This window comes from Tupaia chinensis, unplaced genomic scaffold, assembly GCF_000334495.1.
Source record: "Tupaia chinensis unplaced genomic scaffold, TupChi_1.0 Scaffold138910_1, whole genome shotgun sequence".
Lineage (NCBI taxonomy): Eukaryota > Metazoa > Chordata > Mammalia > Scandentia > Tupaiidae > Tupaia > Tupaia belangeri.
The window spans coordinates 733,664-749,897 of record NW_006198801.1 but is presented as its reverse complement, the minus strand read 5'-3'; the positions used below and the strand labels follow the sequence as shown (position 1 = coordinate 749,897).

Genomic DNA, 16,234 nt, shown 5'->3' with positions numbered 1-16,234 from the left:
CAGGGCAAGCGCCCCTTGAAAAAAACCTTAAAAAAAAAAAAAAAAAAAGAACACACACACACTCTGAGTAGAAACGCCATGCTGGACATGGCCCTGTTAGTGTGTACCAATTAGAGCAATCATCTTCTGGTCACATGAGGAGCCCAGAGACATAGGAGAAATACCATGGATGGGGAAGTTGCATAAAGAACATGGATTAGGTACTTACTGGCACTGTAGAACTGCTTAATTATTCAACTCTTGTACTGCCTACCTATAAGCTTCTTTGTTAAGTGAGATCATAAATCTCCTTACTTCAGGTCAATTTCATTTGGGCTTCCTATTATAGTACATTAGTGGTTCTCAAAATGTGCTTCCTGGACAAGAGCACCAGGATCACTGAGGACTTGTTACAAATGTGAATTCTCAAGCTGGACCTATCGGATCAAGGAACACAGTGATCTGTGTTTTAACAAAGATTATGACGCGTACTCAGGTTTGAACCATTGCAGTAGTACCCAGAGTTTAAGAGTCAAGAAGAGTCTGACTCTGGAGTCAGACTGCCTGATCCAAATCATGTCACCACCATTTTCTAGCTGTCTGACTTTGAGCAAGTTATTTAAATTTAGTTGCCTCATCTGTAGAAGGGGAAAAATAAGAGTAACTCATCTTACGAGGTGGTTGGGAGGCCTAAATAAGTCACTTCACATGAAGTGCGCATACAGCAGATACCACACATATGAATACCCTACTTGCTGCCGCCGCTGTCATTGATGCTATTATTTTACTGTTTGCAGTCAATGGTGCACCAACTGGCAGAACTTCCTGACTGAGTGCTGCACTCCCAAAGCTGGATTCATATCTCCTTTCAGTTTATTCTACCCTCTGGAACCCACCCCAATGCCCTGGGGTTCCACAAGGACTGGCAGCTTTCTGGTCAGAAGTGTGACAAACAGTAGGGGTTGAAGGCCTTTTTCTCTCAACCAGAATGTGGCTCCACAGGGCTTCTCACATAGCCAGGGTCCCAGAAAATACTCCACGGACACTCCAAGCTGGTGCTCTCCCAGCTACTCTGCTCTGCCAGCTATTCTGCTCAATTACTGGGTCAGAACACTTATAAAGGCTAGGCATGGCGGTGCACACCTGCAAGCCCATCAACTCGAGAGGCTGAGGCACAACTGCAAGTTCGAGGCCAGGCTGGGCAATACAGTGAGATATTCTTACTAAAAACAAAACAAAACAAAACATAATGTCCACAATAGAGAATACTCCTAACCACCATGTGAGTCATACCAAGCATCCAGCAAGAGCCCAGGAGTGCCCGTCTCTCTGGAAGCTACCTGTGATTTCAAAAAGGGTGGCACCAAGATACAGAAAACCAAAAAGTGACGAATGCCACCCCAGTAAGGTCCCAGGAGGAGAACCAGTCTCTTGTCAGGCTTAATAGCAGGCTGGTGTTAGCGCTATAGGTGAGATTTTAGTCACAGACATAGACATTATTGGGCCTATCAGCAAAAAAGAAGGGTGAGAAGAGGGAAGGTCCCAACCTCTGCCCACCAATACTTGGGGCAAGAAAAAACTGGATAAATTTCTCATGTTCCAGAAAGGAAGCAGATACACGAAAACTCATAAAATCACCAATATTCAACCATTTTTTTCTAAATTTTATTTTTTTAAGAGGTTTTTGCCCTAGGGTGCATGAACTGCCAAAGAGACAAAGATAGTGAGAGGGAAAGTGAGAAATCACCTACTGGGGGATAGCCATGTTGCAATCCTTTCTCCTCCATTCTCCTTCCAGGATCTTGGGTACCCACATACACAGACCCAGTGTGATTTTCAGATCAAGGGATCCAGGACTCAAACCACGGTCAGCCATATGGGAGTCCAGCAATGTAACTGCTACACCATCTACTGGCCCCTAAAAAAGGCACGTTCATGTGGTTCTGCCTAATATAGGCTAGGAAACTCACCTAAATAATGCAATGCTGGGCTGACTCTGTAGCATAGACACTAAGTACTATACATAGAAAACCAAATCCCACATGGCCAACTGCAGTTCAAATCCTGGCCCAGGTGGTTTGAAAAACACTCCAGGTATGTGTACATGTGTGTTCAAAATCCTGACAGGATGGAGAAATGAAAGAAAAAAGATTGCTCCATGACCACGCTCCATTGGGTTGGTGCTCTCTCTCTCCTTCTCTCTCTGGTGAGCACAAGCACCCTGTAGCAATAAAAATAAATAAAGCAAGCAAGCAAAATAAAGAAATGGTCACTAGCAAGAAACTGCGGTGGTGGTGGTGGTCTCTGAGAAAGGAACTAGGTGTCTTCTATTCAAAACCTGGTAAAATTCACTACATCAATCAACACTGTAATAGCTTCCCATCTCAATCAAAGAGAAAACTGTTCTGGACCCTAAGAGATCTGCAAACTTGTCACCTCTCTGCCCTCATCCTTCCCACCTTCCTCTGGCTTCCTCTGTTCCAGCCGCAAGGCCCCCTTGTGAGTTCTTCAACCTCACCAGTCCCCTCACCTCAGGGCCTTTGAACCGGCTGCTCCCTCTATCCAGACATCCCCACTGCTCACTCCTTATCTCCTTCAGACCAACCCCTTCGAGTCGCCTTCCAGGAAGGCTATCCCTGCCCACCCTGCCTACTTTCCCTGTTAACTTTGCTCCTAGCACTTATTACCATCTAACAGTTTATACTTCATTTATCTTCCTTGTTCATTGGCTGAATCCCCACTTGAAAGTAAACCCAAGGAGGGCAAGAAGAGTAGTCCGTCTTGCTCACTATCATCTCCCTGGTATTTAGAACAGTGCTCAGCTCAGTGAGTGCTTGTTGAATGAGTAAGTTTAAAAACTGGAGGCAAAACATCAGCATTTGGGGTTGGCCCCCTCAGATGCAACCTGTGTGGGTCCGACTGAGAAACACTCACAAATTGAGATGCCTGTTCAGGAGACTGTATTCCTAGAGTTTTCTCTACACTCGACTCCCCTTAGAACCTCTCCCTGAGAGAACTGCAAAAAGTACATTTGAAAGAAAAAGAAAGGGGAGAAAGACAGTACTGGGGTCGGACATTCGAGGAAGCCAGAGGGGCTGCAGGACTTCCTCTGCTTTCCTCCCTGCAAAGCAAGAGGAGTGGGCAGACACACAGCACAGAGAAAGGAGCTAATCATCAGATGGAACAAATGGCACCAGCATGATGGCAGATCAGACCAGCTAGAGCTCTTGTTCACATCAACCATCTCCACCTTCTGGGAAGTAAATGATCAGCAGAAATGCCCAAATGTTCCCCTCTTTCCATGCCACATGCTGATCTTTCCCTGCCACATGCTGATGATCTGCTGTCAAGTTGCAGGGCCCCCTCCCCTCAACCCCACCCGCACAAATGCAATATGTGCTTCCACCTGACATAACCCAGGGGTGCGTTTTTCTTGTAAAGGAGTTTCAACAGCTGGTTTAATGGGAACTACCCTCAGGTCTGAGGCGCTGTCACAAGCTATATCTTGCCCCTTTCCTTCTTTTGTCAAAAGTCAGAACTAAGACTTTTGGCATGGTGGCACGGTCAGTAGCAAACTGAACTATACTGAAGCCACATGGCCAGCCATGGCTAGGATCTCCAGTTGACCCAAAAACATGAGGGGCACATGTACCCATGCCCAAGATCCTAACAAGCTAGAGGGCTAGGCAGAGGGACCATAACATGACGAAACCCTATCAGGAGTGCAAATTCTCTCACCTCCTGCATGCATGTGTGCTCACTATCATGAATCAAATAAAATAAATTTTTAAAAAATCTAGGGCCAGTCAGTGGCACGGTGGTTAAGATGCTCACATGGCTGGTTGCGCAATTCAAGTCTTAGATTCAGTGGCTTAAAAAACACACTGGGGGGCTGGCAGGTGGCGTGGTAGTTAAGGGTGCTGGACTCCCACGTGACTGACTATGGTTCAAGTCCCGGACCCAGTGGCTTGCTTTCTCACTTTCCCTCTTTCTCACTTTGTCCCTCTCTGGTCAAACTAAAGTAAGTAAATAAATAAAGTTTAAAAAAAATTATTTAAAAAAGAAAAACCCACTAGGTACATGTGTGCACAAACCCAAAATCCCAAGGAGAGAATGGAGGAGAAAGGATTGCAGCATGTTTTTCCTCCCACCCCGGGTGTGTGTGTGTGTGTGTGTGTGTGTGTGTGTGTATTTCTCATTTTCATTCTCTCTCTTTCTCCAGCAAGCACAAGCACCCTGTAGCAAAATTAAAAAAAAAAAAAATCAGAATGAAAAGGGGGCACTTTCCCTGCCTCCTAATGTAGTGCGGTAGAAAAGCCAAATGCTGGATTCTGGTTCCACGTGAGCACTTAACAACAACCCATCAGAGGAAGGCCCGGATGTCAGAGCACCTGTGTACATCTGTCCTGAGGGGAGGATCTGAGGCCTCTTGTTGAAACAAGTCTTCGGAAAAAATGTGGGAGGAGCCTCACTGTCAGGTGCCGGAGGGAAACAGGGAAGAGAGACCTTGGCAAACCAGCAAACCAACTCAAAGCCTAGTGAGGCCTGCATTCAGAGAAGTTGGGGAAGCCTGTAGCTGTTAGGGCCTCCTGGGTGTTCTCACTGCTAGAGCCCAGATGCCTGCTTTACCAAAGGGGTTTCCAAAGCCTTGGGCCAAGTACTGACTTGTACAACAAAGGATAGGAAAAAAGCAAACGTCTTTATTATCTAAGAGCACTGGGCAGAGACAAGGAATGCCCCCACATGTACACTTGCGCTTCAAACACAAGTGCTGAATGAAATCTGTTGTACTTGATTTTAACTTTTCATGATGAGAAGTTTCAAACACAAAGGGAAAAAAGAAAAGGACAATAAGCCCTCATTGACCAGTTTTAACAGTTATCAACTCATGGCCAATCTTACTTTGTCTCTTATTCACCCCACACACGGTCCCTCTGCACTTCTGCAGTCTTCCATATCATTTTGAAGCAAACCCCGGACATCTTAACAGCTCATTCACCGGTATCTCAGAACATACATCTTACAGATAAGGACTTTTTCTTAAACAGAACCACGATATCATTATTACATCAGAAAAATTACCATAAATTCTTTAGTAATATCAAATATCCTGTTAATTTTTATTACTTTAGAGAAAGTGGAAGTACAAGCTTCAAAATCACGGAAAAGCCACATACCCACAGTGGTGTTCAGCCCCCCCAGGTCCAAAGGGCCTGGATTCTGATGTGTGGCTACCCCAGAATAGGCAATCAGAGTCCATGAGTGGAGAGGAGAGACTAGAACTCATCAGGATGGGCCTGCCTGCCACCTCTCCCTTTGTCTGTTCATTTGTGGGGAGACCATAGAGTGAGTGTTTACAAGCACAGATTCTGGAACCAGTGGCTTGGGTTCAAATCTTGACTTTGAGGCTCACCAGTCTTGTGACCTGAATGAACATCTCTGAGCCTTAGTTTCTTCATACAAGACATGGGAATAACAACAGAACTTACTTCATGGAGTAGTGATGAAGATTAAATGAGATATTACATGAAAAGCACTTAGAACAGTGCCTCATACATAATGAGAGCTCAGTGAATGCTGGCTAGTATCATTAATCCACTCAATGGATACTTACTGCACATCTTTACACGCCAGGCACTGTATACCAGTAGGTCAGATAAGTAAATGCCTAGAGACATGAACAAAGTCAGCATTGCCAGCATGGGCTTTGTTTGGATGCCCAGGTGCGGAACACTGAACCAAGAGAGAACCTAAAAGTCTAGTTAGGTTCAGAATGACTCGCACAGAGTTGGCAGAGGAACCAATGTAACATCCCCTCCCTGCCCCCACCTACCGGTACAGCCATGACTTTGGAACATAACAAGGGCAAGACCCAACCACTAAGCTCTGATGTTGCTGAGCTCACAGAAGGAACTGATACAGCCCCCCAGGAGCCCACAGCCAAGAGGGCCAAGTCAGCAGACACAGAAAAGAGGCTTCACACCCAAAGAAGTGGTAGAGAAATAAGCTTTCAAATAGGCTGGGCCCTTTCTAAGCCCTCCTCACTCTAACTGACCACCCTCTTGTCCAGTCACCAAAGATCCCTCTTTCTTGGGAGGTAAGGTCCCTGTTTCCTGCTAACTTGGAACTTCTACTTAAGGAGTGGAAGTTGAGCTCAGGTCTCAACTCTGCAGCCCAGCACCAGGGATCACTGCTGACAAACTGTGGGAATCCATTTGGTGCCACAAGTCCTACCTTTGGAGTTCAATGCTCAAAACCTAGATCCATCTCCCTCAAACACTTTCTAATGCAGCATATATAACTGTGATTTAGAAGCACGAACTCCAGACCTGAACTCAAATTCTGTCTCCACCATTTCCCAACCTTGAGCTAGTGTACTCTCGCTATACCTCAGCTTCCTCGTCTATCAAATGGAAATAACCTTTGCCACCCAGAACATAGGCAACACACACAACAGCCAACACAGTGCCAGGCATGTCGGTTGCCTCTGGTGGAGGATACCTGTAAGATTTAGCTGCTTACCATAAATATGGTTTTTAACACTCATTTGCCCTGCCCGTCTTCACAAAGATAAAATCATGATAACATCTATATTACTATGCTCCACCACCCTCGATTTCCATGTGAGTCTCACACCCTAAGCCCATGCTGTTCAATATGCTACTGAGCACTTGAAATAGGGCAAGTGCAAACTGAGATGTGTGGTGAGTAAAAATACATATTGTATTTTGAAGACAATATGGGGGGGGGAAGTAAAATCTCTCACTCTCTCATTATTAAAATGTCTCCTAATTAAGGCCAGCAGATGGCATGGAGCTTAAGGTGCTAGATCCCACATAGCTGATTCTGTAGTTCAAGTCCAGATCCAGCAGCTTGAAAAACATGTTGGGTGTATGTGCATGTGCACCCAAATTTAGTTGCTGAGCTGTAGCACAACATTTTAACAGCCCAAAAGGCTGGCCTGGTGCTTAAAACTCTCTTTCTCAGACCAACAAATGGTATAATGGTTACATTGATAGATTCCATGTAGTTGATCGCGGTTCAAGTTCCAGACCCAGCAGCTTAATACTCACACCAGGCGCATATGCATGCCCAAAATCCCCAAAGGAGACTAGAGGAGAAGGGATTGTGGCATGGCCATGCCCCCTAGGGGATGACTTCTCACTTTCTGTCTCTCTGTCTCTGGCTAGCACACGGGCCCTATAGCAAAAGTATCTCTTAAAGACAAACAAACAAATAAAAACACTCTCTGTTGGTCTAAGACTCCTTGCAAAACTCACTCTGCTTATTCTCCATAGAGCTCACACCTTATTTCATGCTAACCTATGTCTGGTGTAGCAGCCATGCAGTCAGTCAACCTTGCTTTATTTTACTTGACAGGCTCTGTCAAAAGGCCTTTAGTTTTCTTTTTTTGGTTTAAGTTCATTTATTCCAGACACACACACACACGCAGTCTTCATGCTGAGATCCACCTCCAGTCTCAGTCAGCCCAGAGCATAGGCATGCACACGTACCAGCATAGAGGGAGGTTTCCAGATGTGAACTGAGGCCCTCCCTAGGTGGGCCCAGCTACATTACCACAGGCTCTAGTTTTTGTTTTAGAAGTTTAAAAACATTTTTTCTTATTCTTTTTAGAGCATTCGTACGCATGAGAAAGAGAGAGAGAGGAACATCCTCCATAGGGTCTGGTGACATAGGAGGGCCAAGTCAGCAGACACAGAAAAGAGGCTTCACACCCAAAGAAGTGGTAGAGAAATAAGCTTTCAAATAGGCTGGGCCCTTTCTAAGCCCTCCTCACTCTAACTGACCACCCTCTTGTCCAGTCACCAAAGATCCCTCTTTCTTGGGAGGTAAGGTCCCTGTTTCCTGCTAACTTGGAACTTCTACTTAAGGAGTGGAAGTTGAGCTCAGGTCTCAACTCTGCAGCCCAGCACCAGGGATCACTGCTGACAAACTGTGGGAATCCATTTGGTGCCACAAGTCCTACCTTTGGAGTTCAATGCTCAAAACCTAGATCCATCTCCCTCAAACACTTTCTAATGCAGCATATATAACTGTGATTTAGAAGCACGAACTCCAGACCTGAACTCAAATTCTGTCTCCACCATTTCCCAACCTTGAGCTAGTGTACTCTCGCTATACCTCAGCTTCCTCGTCTATCAAATGGAAATAACCTTTGCCACCCAGAACATAGGCAACACACACAACAGCCAACACAGTGCCAGGCATGTCGGTTGCCTCTGGTGGAGGATACCTGTAAGATTTAGCTGCTTACCATAAATATGGTTTTTAACACTCATTTGCCCTGCCCGTCTTCACAAAGATAAAATCATGATAACATCTATATTACTATGCTCCACCACCCTCGATTTCCATGTGAGTCTCACACCCTAAGCCCATGCTGTTCAATATGCTACTGAGCACTTGAAATAGGGCAAGTGCAAACTGAGATGTGTGGTGAGTAAAAATACATATTGTATTTTGAAGACAATATGGGGGGGGGAAGTAAAATCTCTCACTCTCTCATTATTAAAATGTCTCCTAATTAAGGCCAGCAGATGGCATGGAGCTTAAGGTGCTAGATCCCACATAGCTGATTCTGTAGTTCAAGTCCAGATCCAGCAGCTTGAAAAACATGTTGGGTGTATGTGCATGTGCACCCAAATTTAGTTGCTGAGCTGTAGCACAACATTTTAACAGCCCAAAAGGCTGGCCTGGTGCTTAAAACTCTCTTTCTCAGACCAACAAATGGTATAATGGTTACATTGATAGATTCCATGTAGTTGATCGCGGTTCAAGTTCCAGACCCAGCAGCTTAATACTCACACCAGGCGCATATGCATGCCCAAAATCCCCAAAGGAGACTAGAGGAGAAGGGATTGTGGCATGGCCATGCCCCCTAGGGGATGACTTCTCACTTTCTGTCTCTCTGTCTCTGGCTAGCACACGGGCCCTATAGCAAAAGTATCTCTTAAAGACAAACAAACAAATAAAAACACTCTCTGTTGGTCTAAGACTCCTTGCAAAACTCACTCTGCTTATTCTCCATAGAGCTCACACCTTATTTCATGCTAACCTATGTCTGGTGTAGCAGCCATGCAGTCAGTCAACCTTGCTTTATTTTACTTGACAGGCTCTGTCAAAAGGCCTTTAGTTTTCTTTTTTTGGTTTAAGTTCATTTATTCCAGACACACACACACACGCAGTCTTCATGCTGAGATCCACCTCCAGTCTCAGTCAGCCCAGAGCATAGGCATGCACACGTACCAGCATAGAGGGAGGTTTCCAGATGTGAACTGAGGCCCTCCCTAGGTGGGCCCAGCTACATTACCACAGGCTCTAGTTTTTGTTTTAGAAGTTTAAAAACATTTTTTCTTATTCTTTTTAGAGCATTCGTACGCATGAGAAAGAGAGAGAGAGGAACATCCTCCATAGGGTCTGGTGACATAGTGATCAGCTTCCTTCAGTTCTTCAGATCTTGGGCACTTGTGCACGTGCCAAGTAGACCAAGGACTCCAACTGAGGTCTTCTGGGTAGAGCACTGCCTTTGCATTACAGAGCCACTCACTACCCTGTCTACTTTGGCCTTTAGTTTTGAAACTTACAAACCATCCCACAGAAATTGACCCTATCATGTGTACACTCAGTGGAAATGCCACATCCCAGAACACTCCGGCTGCCCCAAGTGAGGTAACTAAACAAAGTCTGCAGAGCTCTGCAGGTCAAACAGCATGGAAAGAAAATGCCATGTCTGCTTCCTAAATGTGTCTCTGTCTGGTAATGAGAGCCTGGGAAGAGGCAAAGTCTGATGTTTGGGTGAAGAACACCAAGTCTGGAGTTAGTTTCCTTATCTGAGAAAGGAGTTCAATAAAGTTAACTGTCATTTGGCTACGGTCAGGATTAACTGAGAAAATTAGTGTAAAATGCTTATAAGAGCATCTAGCACAGAGCAAATACTAGGTAACTGTTAACTGCTTTCAATTAACATTATGTCACAGGGGACCAGCAGTTAGTGTAATGGCTATGTCGCTGGACTCCCATGTAGTCGACCACAGTTCGAGTCCTAGACCCAGTGGCTTAAACTCACGCCGAGCATGTGTGCATGCGTGCCCAAGATTCCGAGAGGAGAATGGAGGAGAAGGGATTGCAGCGTGGCCATCCCCCCTGGGGGGTGATTTCTTGCTTTCTGTCTCTCTGTCTCTCTCTGTCGGATGAGCATACATGCCCTATAGCAAAAACCTCTCCAAAAAAAAAAAAATTAATATTATGTTACAAAAATTAAAGAAGTGTGAGCTTGAGAACAGGTATTTATCAGTCTCCAGTCACCATGATACTTGTATTAGGTTGTCAGAAAATCATGATTTTTTTTTTTTTTAATGCAAAAATGCATCATGACTTTCTCGGCAACCCAGTCTTCTTGCAGCAAACTCATTCCCACCTCTGGGCCTTTACACCTGCAACACCCTCTGCCTGGACTAGTCAATCCCTCCAACTCTTGGCACAGCTGGTGCTCTTGCTCACTCTGACCTCAGCTCACATGACTCCTGCTCAGAAAGGTCTGGGAGGCCAGCTCTGACTATCAGAGCTAAAGTAACCACCCCTTCTCTACCGCCATTCTGCCCCATCAGCCACTTTCTATCCCCTTACCCTGTTATTTCCTCCATCATACTTAAAACCATCTGAAAATGGCCAGATCCCAATTTTTTTAAATTAAAAAACAAACAAAAACCCCAACATCTGAAATTATCTTGTGTTTCCTCAACTAGAATGTAAACCCTAGGAAAGCAAGAATCTTGGCTGTCCATGTTCACTGCTGAATCTTCAGTGCCTGGGACAGGACCTGGCACATGGCAGTACTCAAGAAACTGGACAATTCAATTTTTTTTTTTAAAGTAGCTAATTATGCATGGCTAACAATAGCTGGGTATATTGGGGGTCTTGTTGACATTTCTTTCAGTCTCCAACAACCACTGAGGTGGACTACTTACTCACTTTGCCACTGAAGAAAAAAGCTCAATGCACATCATCGTCAGCTAAGGAACCGGAGGCCCAGAAGGACAAATGACTTGCCAAAGTAATACAACTAGTATAGGGCAGTCAGAATTTGAACCCAGGTCATGTAGCCCTAGAGTTTGTGCTTTTAGTCATATGCCATACTGCCTATGTTCAAGGATGTTTGTTGAATGTTTATTTGTTGAGGTAAAAGACTGGTGGTTGAGTGAGCCAGACCCAAAACGGCTGATCCTACAGTTCGAGTTCCAGACCCAGCAGACTGAGAAACATGACAGGTATGTATGCATGTATGCCCAAAATCTCACGAGAGAGGGTTGTAGTGTGACCACTTGCCCATGGCGGGGGGAGGGAAGGCGCCTTCTCCTTTCCCTCTCTCTCTGTCTCTATCGAGTGCACACTTCCTCTAACATTAAAAAAAAAAAAAAAGGAAACATTTATGAAACAACCTAAATGTCCAACAACAGGGGAATGGTGGAATAAAGCATGACCTCTCTACACTGAAGAACGTGGAGCAGCTATTTAGAACAATGAGTCGTGGGCCAGCTCTGAAGTCTAGTGGTTAAGGGAGCCAGATCCCACATGATGGAGTGCAATTTAAATCCTGCCTATGGAGAGTTGAAAAACACCAAGTGAGTGTGTTTGTGTGCCCCAATGCCCAACAAGATGGAGAAATGGAGGAGAAGGGATGGCAGTGTGGTCACACCCCATTGAAGGGTGCTTTTTCTCTTTTCCTCTCTCTCTATAGTGAATGCACATGACCTCTGGCAAAAATTTTTAAAAATAAAAGAATGAGGGTCTGGCAGGTAGTGTAGTGGTTAAGAGTGCTAGACTCCCACATGGCCAACCACGGTTCAAGTCCCAGACCCGGTGGCTTGCTTTCTTACTTTCTCTCTCTCTCTCTCTCACTCTGTCCCTCTCTGGTCAAATTAAAATAAATAAATAAATAAAGTTAAATAAAATAATTCTTTTTTATTTTAAAAAAAAAAGGGAGAATGAGTCAGATCTATACCAATGACTTAAAGGGATATGTTCAATTATTAATTGAAAAGATCAAGTTACAAGTATGTGTAGCTTAATCCCTACCCCTCCATTTGTTTGAACTGGTGGGGGAAGAGGAATATATTAATATCAACACAGAAAAAGAAAAACATAAGTAAGAAAATCCCCCCAAATTGCCAAGGGCAGAGTGCATATTCACTTTGTTCACTCTGGTATCTCCAAAACCTGACAGGAGATACTGAAGAGATACTCACGGTTTCAATAAATGGTTATCTCGGGGGTACAGATTCTACAGTGGAGGGTGACACTTGTTATTTTCCTTCTACATCTCTGTATTGTTTGACATGTTACAGTGAACATGTATTTCTTGGGTAACTTTTTTTTTAAAGTCAAATTCAACCCAACCACACACACACAAATAAACGCCATGAGTGGAAATAATCCTAAAAAATGGGGGCAATATCAAGTCTCAAAGAACACACAAATGCACAAACCAGTCTGCTAGCCTCTCATTCTAACAGCTAAAAACAAACACTTAAAAGAAAATGACTTGAATTCTTTCATTAAAATACAATTATGCATAATTTAGATTCTGCAAGTTATTAAACCTAACTTTGAAACACATTAGCAAAATATTTTATAGCAAAAAAAAAGGCACCAAACACTGCACATTCTAAATTCTACTTTTGATTTACCACCTAACAACTGCAATGTCTGAAAATCAGGCCCCCATTTAATTCTTAGACCATTCTACACAGTCTGCTTAAAAAACCATGTGCTGTTGTCACTAACAACTGAAACCAACCAAGATTTTTTTTAAAATCACTGTTTTATTTCATCAAATTAAAAACAAAACAAAACAAAACAAAAACACTTAGGTGGATTAGCCCCACGGCCTACTAGTCGAGGGAGCTGGATCCAATATGGACAACCACTGTTCAAGTCCCGGCCCCAGAGGCTTGAAAAACACACAAGTGCAAGGGAATGTGTGCCTCAAATCCCAACAGGATAGACAAATAGAGAAAGGATTGCAGCTTAACCATATCCCATTGGGGGGGGGTACTTTCTACCCCCCCCCATTTCTCTTGGGTAAGTGCACATGCCCTCTGACAAACAAACAAACAAACAAAAAACACTTAGGTAAATTTTTAAAAATTATTTATTATTTAATTTTATTTGTTATCACTATTCTTCAATTTCACCAGAAAGAAACAGAGAGAGAGAAAGTGAAAGTGAGAAAGCAAGCTGCCAGGTCTGGGACTTGAACCATAGCCAGCCATGTGAAAGTCCAGTATCTTAACCAAAAGCCATCTGCCAGCCCCCACTTAGGTAAATTTGAGGGCCATTACAAATTTGACTGAGACTATGGATTTCCTTTACCAAATGAAATAATACAAGAGGTTTCCTACAATAGATTTAACCTAAATGTAGATTCCTTCAATTCCCTCCCAGTCTCTCCTCAGGTATATGGCATGTGTGCTGCTTCCTAAAATGCTCAGGATGGCCATACTCCCATAAGGATATTCTAACTTGCTGACACAACAGTGTAACTGCTGAAAGAAATTAACAAGTTGGCCAGTCCTTTCCAGGCTAAAACTAAAGAAGTGGGTCTCCTGAAAGCAAGGCCTTCATGCCACACCTGCAGCCACTGTGGTCAAGCCAAGTATGGCTACAAGAATATATCTACAAGTACATATCATCATCCCTTCTTAATACATATGCTTACCTGGTGACTTAAAAGAAACAGCTCAACTTCACCAGAAGAGGCCATATCCAGGAACTAAGGGGAACTTTCAGTGCCCCTCTGCTGGGAAATTAATATGGGCCAATGAAATATTACCTCTATGAAATGGCAGCTCCATCCTTCTAACCAATCAAACGGTACATGGAAGGCTGGGGAAGAAAAGCAACTCTCAAGTTTCTGGCTTGAGTAACTGGGTCAATGCTGGCCCATTTGCCAAGATGGTGACCACTGGGTCTGGGAGGAGGAATTCAGGTTGGCATAATGAGTTCCATGGAACCCAAGGAACAGTCATCAGGGGCCGTCAAGGAAGCATAGGCCCCACACCTGGAACTGGTGTGGACAGGAGACGCAGAATGGAGAACTAGTAGCACTGAGGCCTGTAATCAAAGCCACCATTTAGCTTGATGGTTGGGGAGTAGAACCAGGGAGCTGCTGCTAGCAGGTCAGCACCATATCTTCTCAGGCCTTTATACTGCATACAGTATGGTTCACGATTTAACCTTTAGTGAGTAAAATTTAGGATGGGTGAGAGGGGGAGAAGAAACACTAATCTTGCCCCACCCTACCCTATAGGTACAAACAGAAGCAGAAAGGGTCTAAAATTTTACATACAAATACACACACAGACACACACACAGTTATTAAGCAGTTCTTGTACCCAGTTCTGGGTTAAACACGACACATGAATTATCTCTTGGAATCATCAAAAACCACCCTGGCTTAAAAGTCCTCTGACTACCATTTCACAGATGGGACACTGAGGCTGGGAGTGATCATGTGGGGGAGCTCAGGGCTGTCATGTCACAGCCCACAGTTAAGCAATCTCTGGGCCAGATGGAGAATATTGAATTAGAACAATTATAATACATAAGAGCTGCTACTTGATGAGAGATGACTCTGGACTAAAAACACAATTTTCACAAATCCTTACAATCCTCTGAGGGTGATACTGCTATTATCCCATTTTATAAATGAAGAAGGAACCTGAGGCTGCAAGAAGGGAAGTCAGCTAGACCAGTTTTGTGTCTGGAGGGCAGAGGAGATCAAGAGTACAGCCAAAGCTCCACTCTCGGAGGGTCTCTGGGCCACTAGGAAAACGCTGAATAAAACCTCACTTACTGAGGTAAGCGCCATGTGCCAGCTGCTGCACTAAGCACTTTACACATGGTATCCTCGCCGCATTCTTAAAACGACTCTGTGAGGTGGCTGTTACTTAAATATCTATTTTATACAGAGGGAAACTGAGGCACAGAGAGGTGAAATCACTCGCCCAAGGTCACACAGCTGGTAAAAAGGCAGAGCCTAAATTTGAAATTGGGTCTCAAACCAAAGCTCTTAACAAAATGATCTCAGTTAAGAGCATCTACCCTCCACTGAGTGCTAAGTATGGACTCAGCTCTTTACATGCACACGCTCAACTAACCGTCAGCCTACGCGATCGATAATGCCTTCGCCTCATTTCTTGGGGACCTAACCATAACGCAAACACGTAGTAAGTGCCTTCTCGGTACCAAATGCTGTTTTCGCCGGATCTCTGCATCTCAACAAAACCCATGGCAAAAGACAGACACTATCCTTCCCCGTTTTACCGAAGGGGAAATTCAGGTTCGGCGCCGTTTCCCCAGATAGTAGCTCCCAAGTGGCAGAGCCGGGACGCAAACCATCTCTCCCGGACTCCCAAGCTCTTCCCCACAGCGCCGGTTGCACGTCTGGAAAGTTGAGCCATGCGGACACGAGTCCGAATGGGTCCGGAGGGCGCGAGTCCCGGCGCCGCCGCCCCCCACAGCCGGTGCCCACACCCGGCCGTCCGCCCGGTCGCTCGCCCGCGCTGACCCTCAGGGTCCGAGCAGCCCCCGATTCCCCGCCTCCCTTGCACGAGGCCTCTCCTGCACCCGAAACCACATACCTAGGAGTCCCGTCTGCCAGCCCCACGGGCCCCACGACCGCGGAGTCCGGCTCCGCGCCGCTCGCTGGAGACGCCGCCAGCTCCGGTGGCCCGAGTGACTTCCAGACTGCCCACTTCCAAGCCGCTTCGCGCGAGGCCTCCTGGGAACTGTAGTTCGCCCTAGGCAGCAGCGAACTGAAAAGAGCCTGGCGCGCAGGTGCTGCCGGGAGTCGTAGGCGCACACCGAGCCGCCTGCTGGGAACGGTAGTCCACTCGTCGCCTCAGCGCCGATGGTCTCCAGAGCACTTCCGCAGCCCCGAGGGGTGTGAGGGTGGAGGCGTGTCCCCTGCAGACTCCAGCCTGGAAGCTGGGCTTCTCACTCCGCTAGGGCAGTTTTTCCTTATTTCTCCCAGCCCAGCCCTCTTCCTCCTGTCATTCGGCGGATCCTCCCTCCCTCCGTAGGGGCGAGCCGCTTACCCCGAAGGCGCGAGCCTCGGGAAAGGCAGGGGAAGCTGAGCAGTGCGCTAGACCCCCAACCGAGGGGGCGGTGGAGGAGGGCGTCGATGCGCGCTCGCGCAGGCGCGCTAGCCGGACAACTCCGGCCTAAATTGCCG

At 45.6% G+C, this 16,234-nt stretch overlaps 1 protein-coding gene across 1 annotated transcript in view; it reads right to left on the bottom strand.

Moving 5' to 3' along the window:
* SIPA1L3 (signal induced proliferation associated 1 like 3) overlaps positions 1-15,998 on the bottom strand; it is a 274,665-nt gene extending 258,667 nt beyond the window's left edge. Inside the window, exon 1 of the mRNA XM_006161714.3 lies at positions 15,642-15,998. The gene's annotated coding sequence lies outside the window, so the exon portion shown is untranslated. The remainder of the gene's footprint in view (positions 1-15,641) is intronic.
* Between the last annotated feature and the right edge of the window lie 236 nt (positions 15,999-16,234).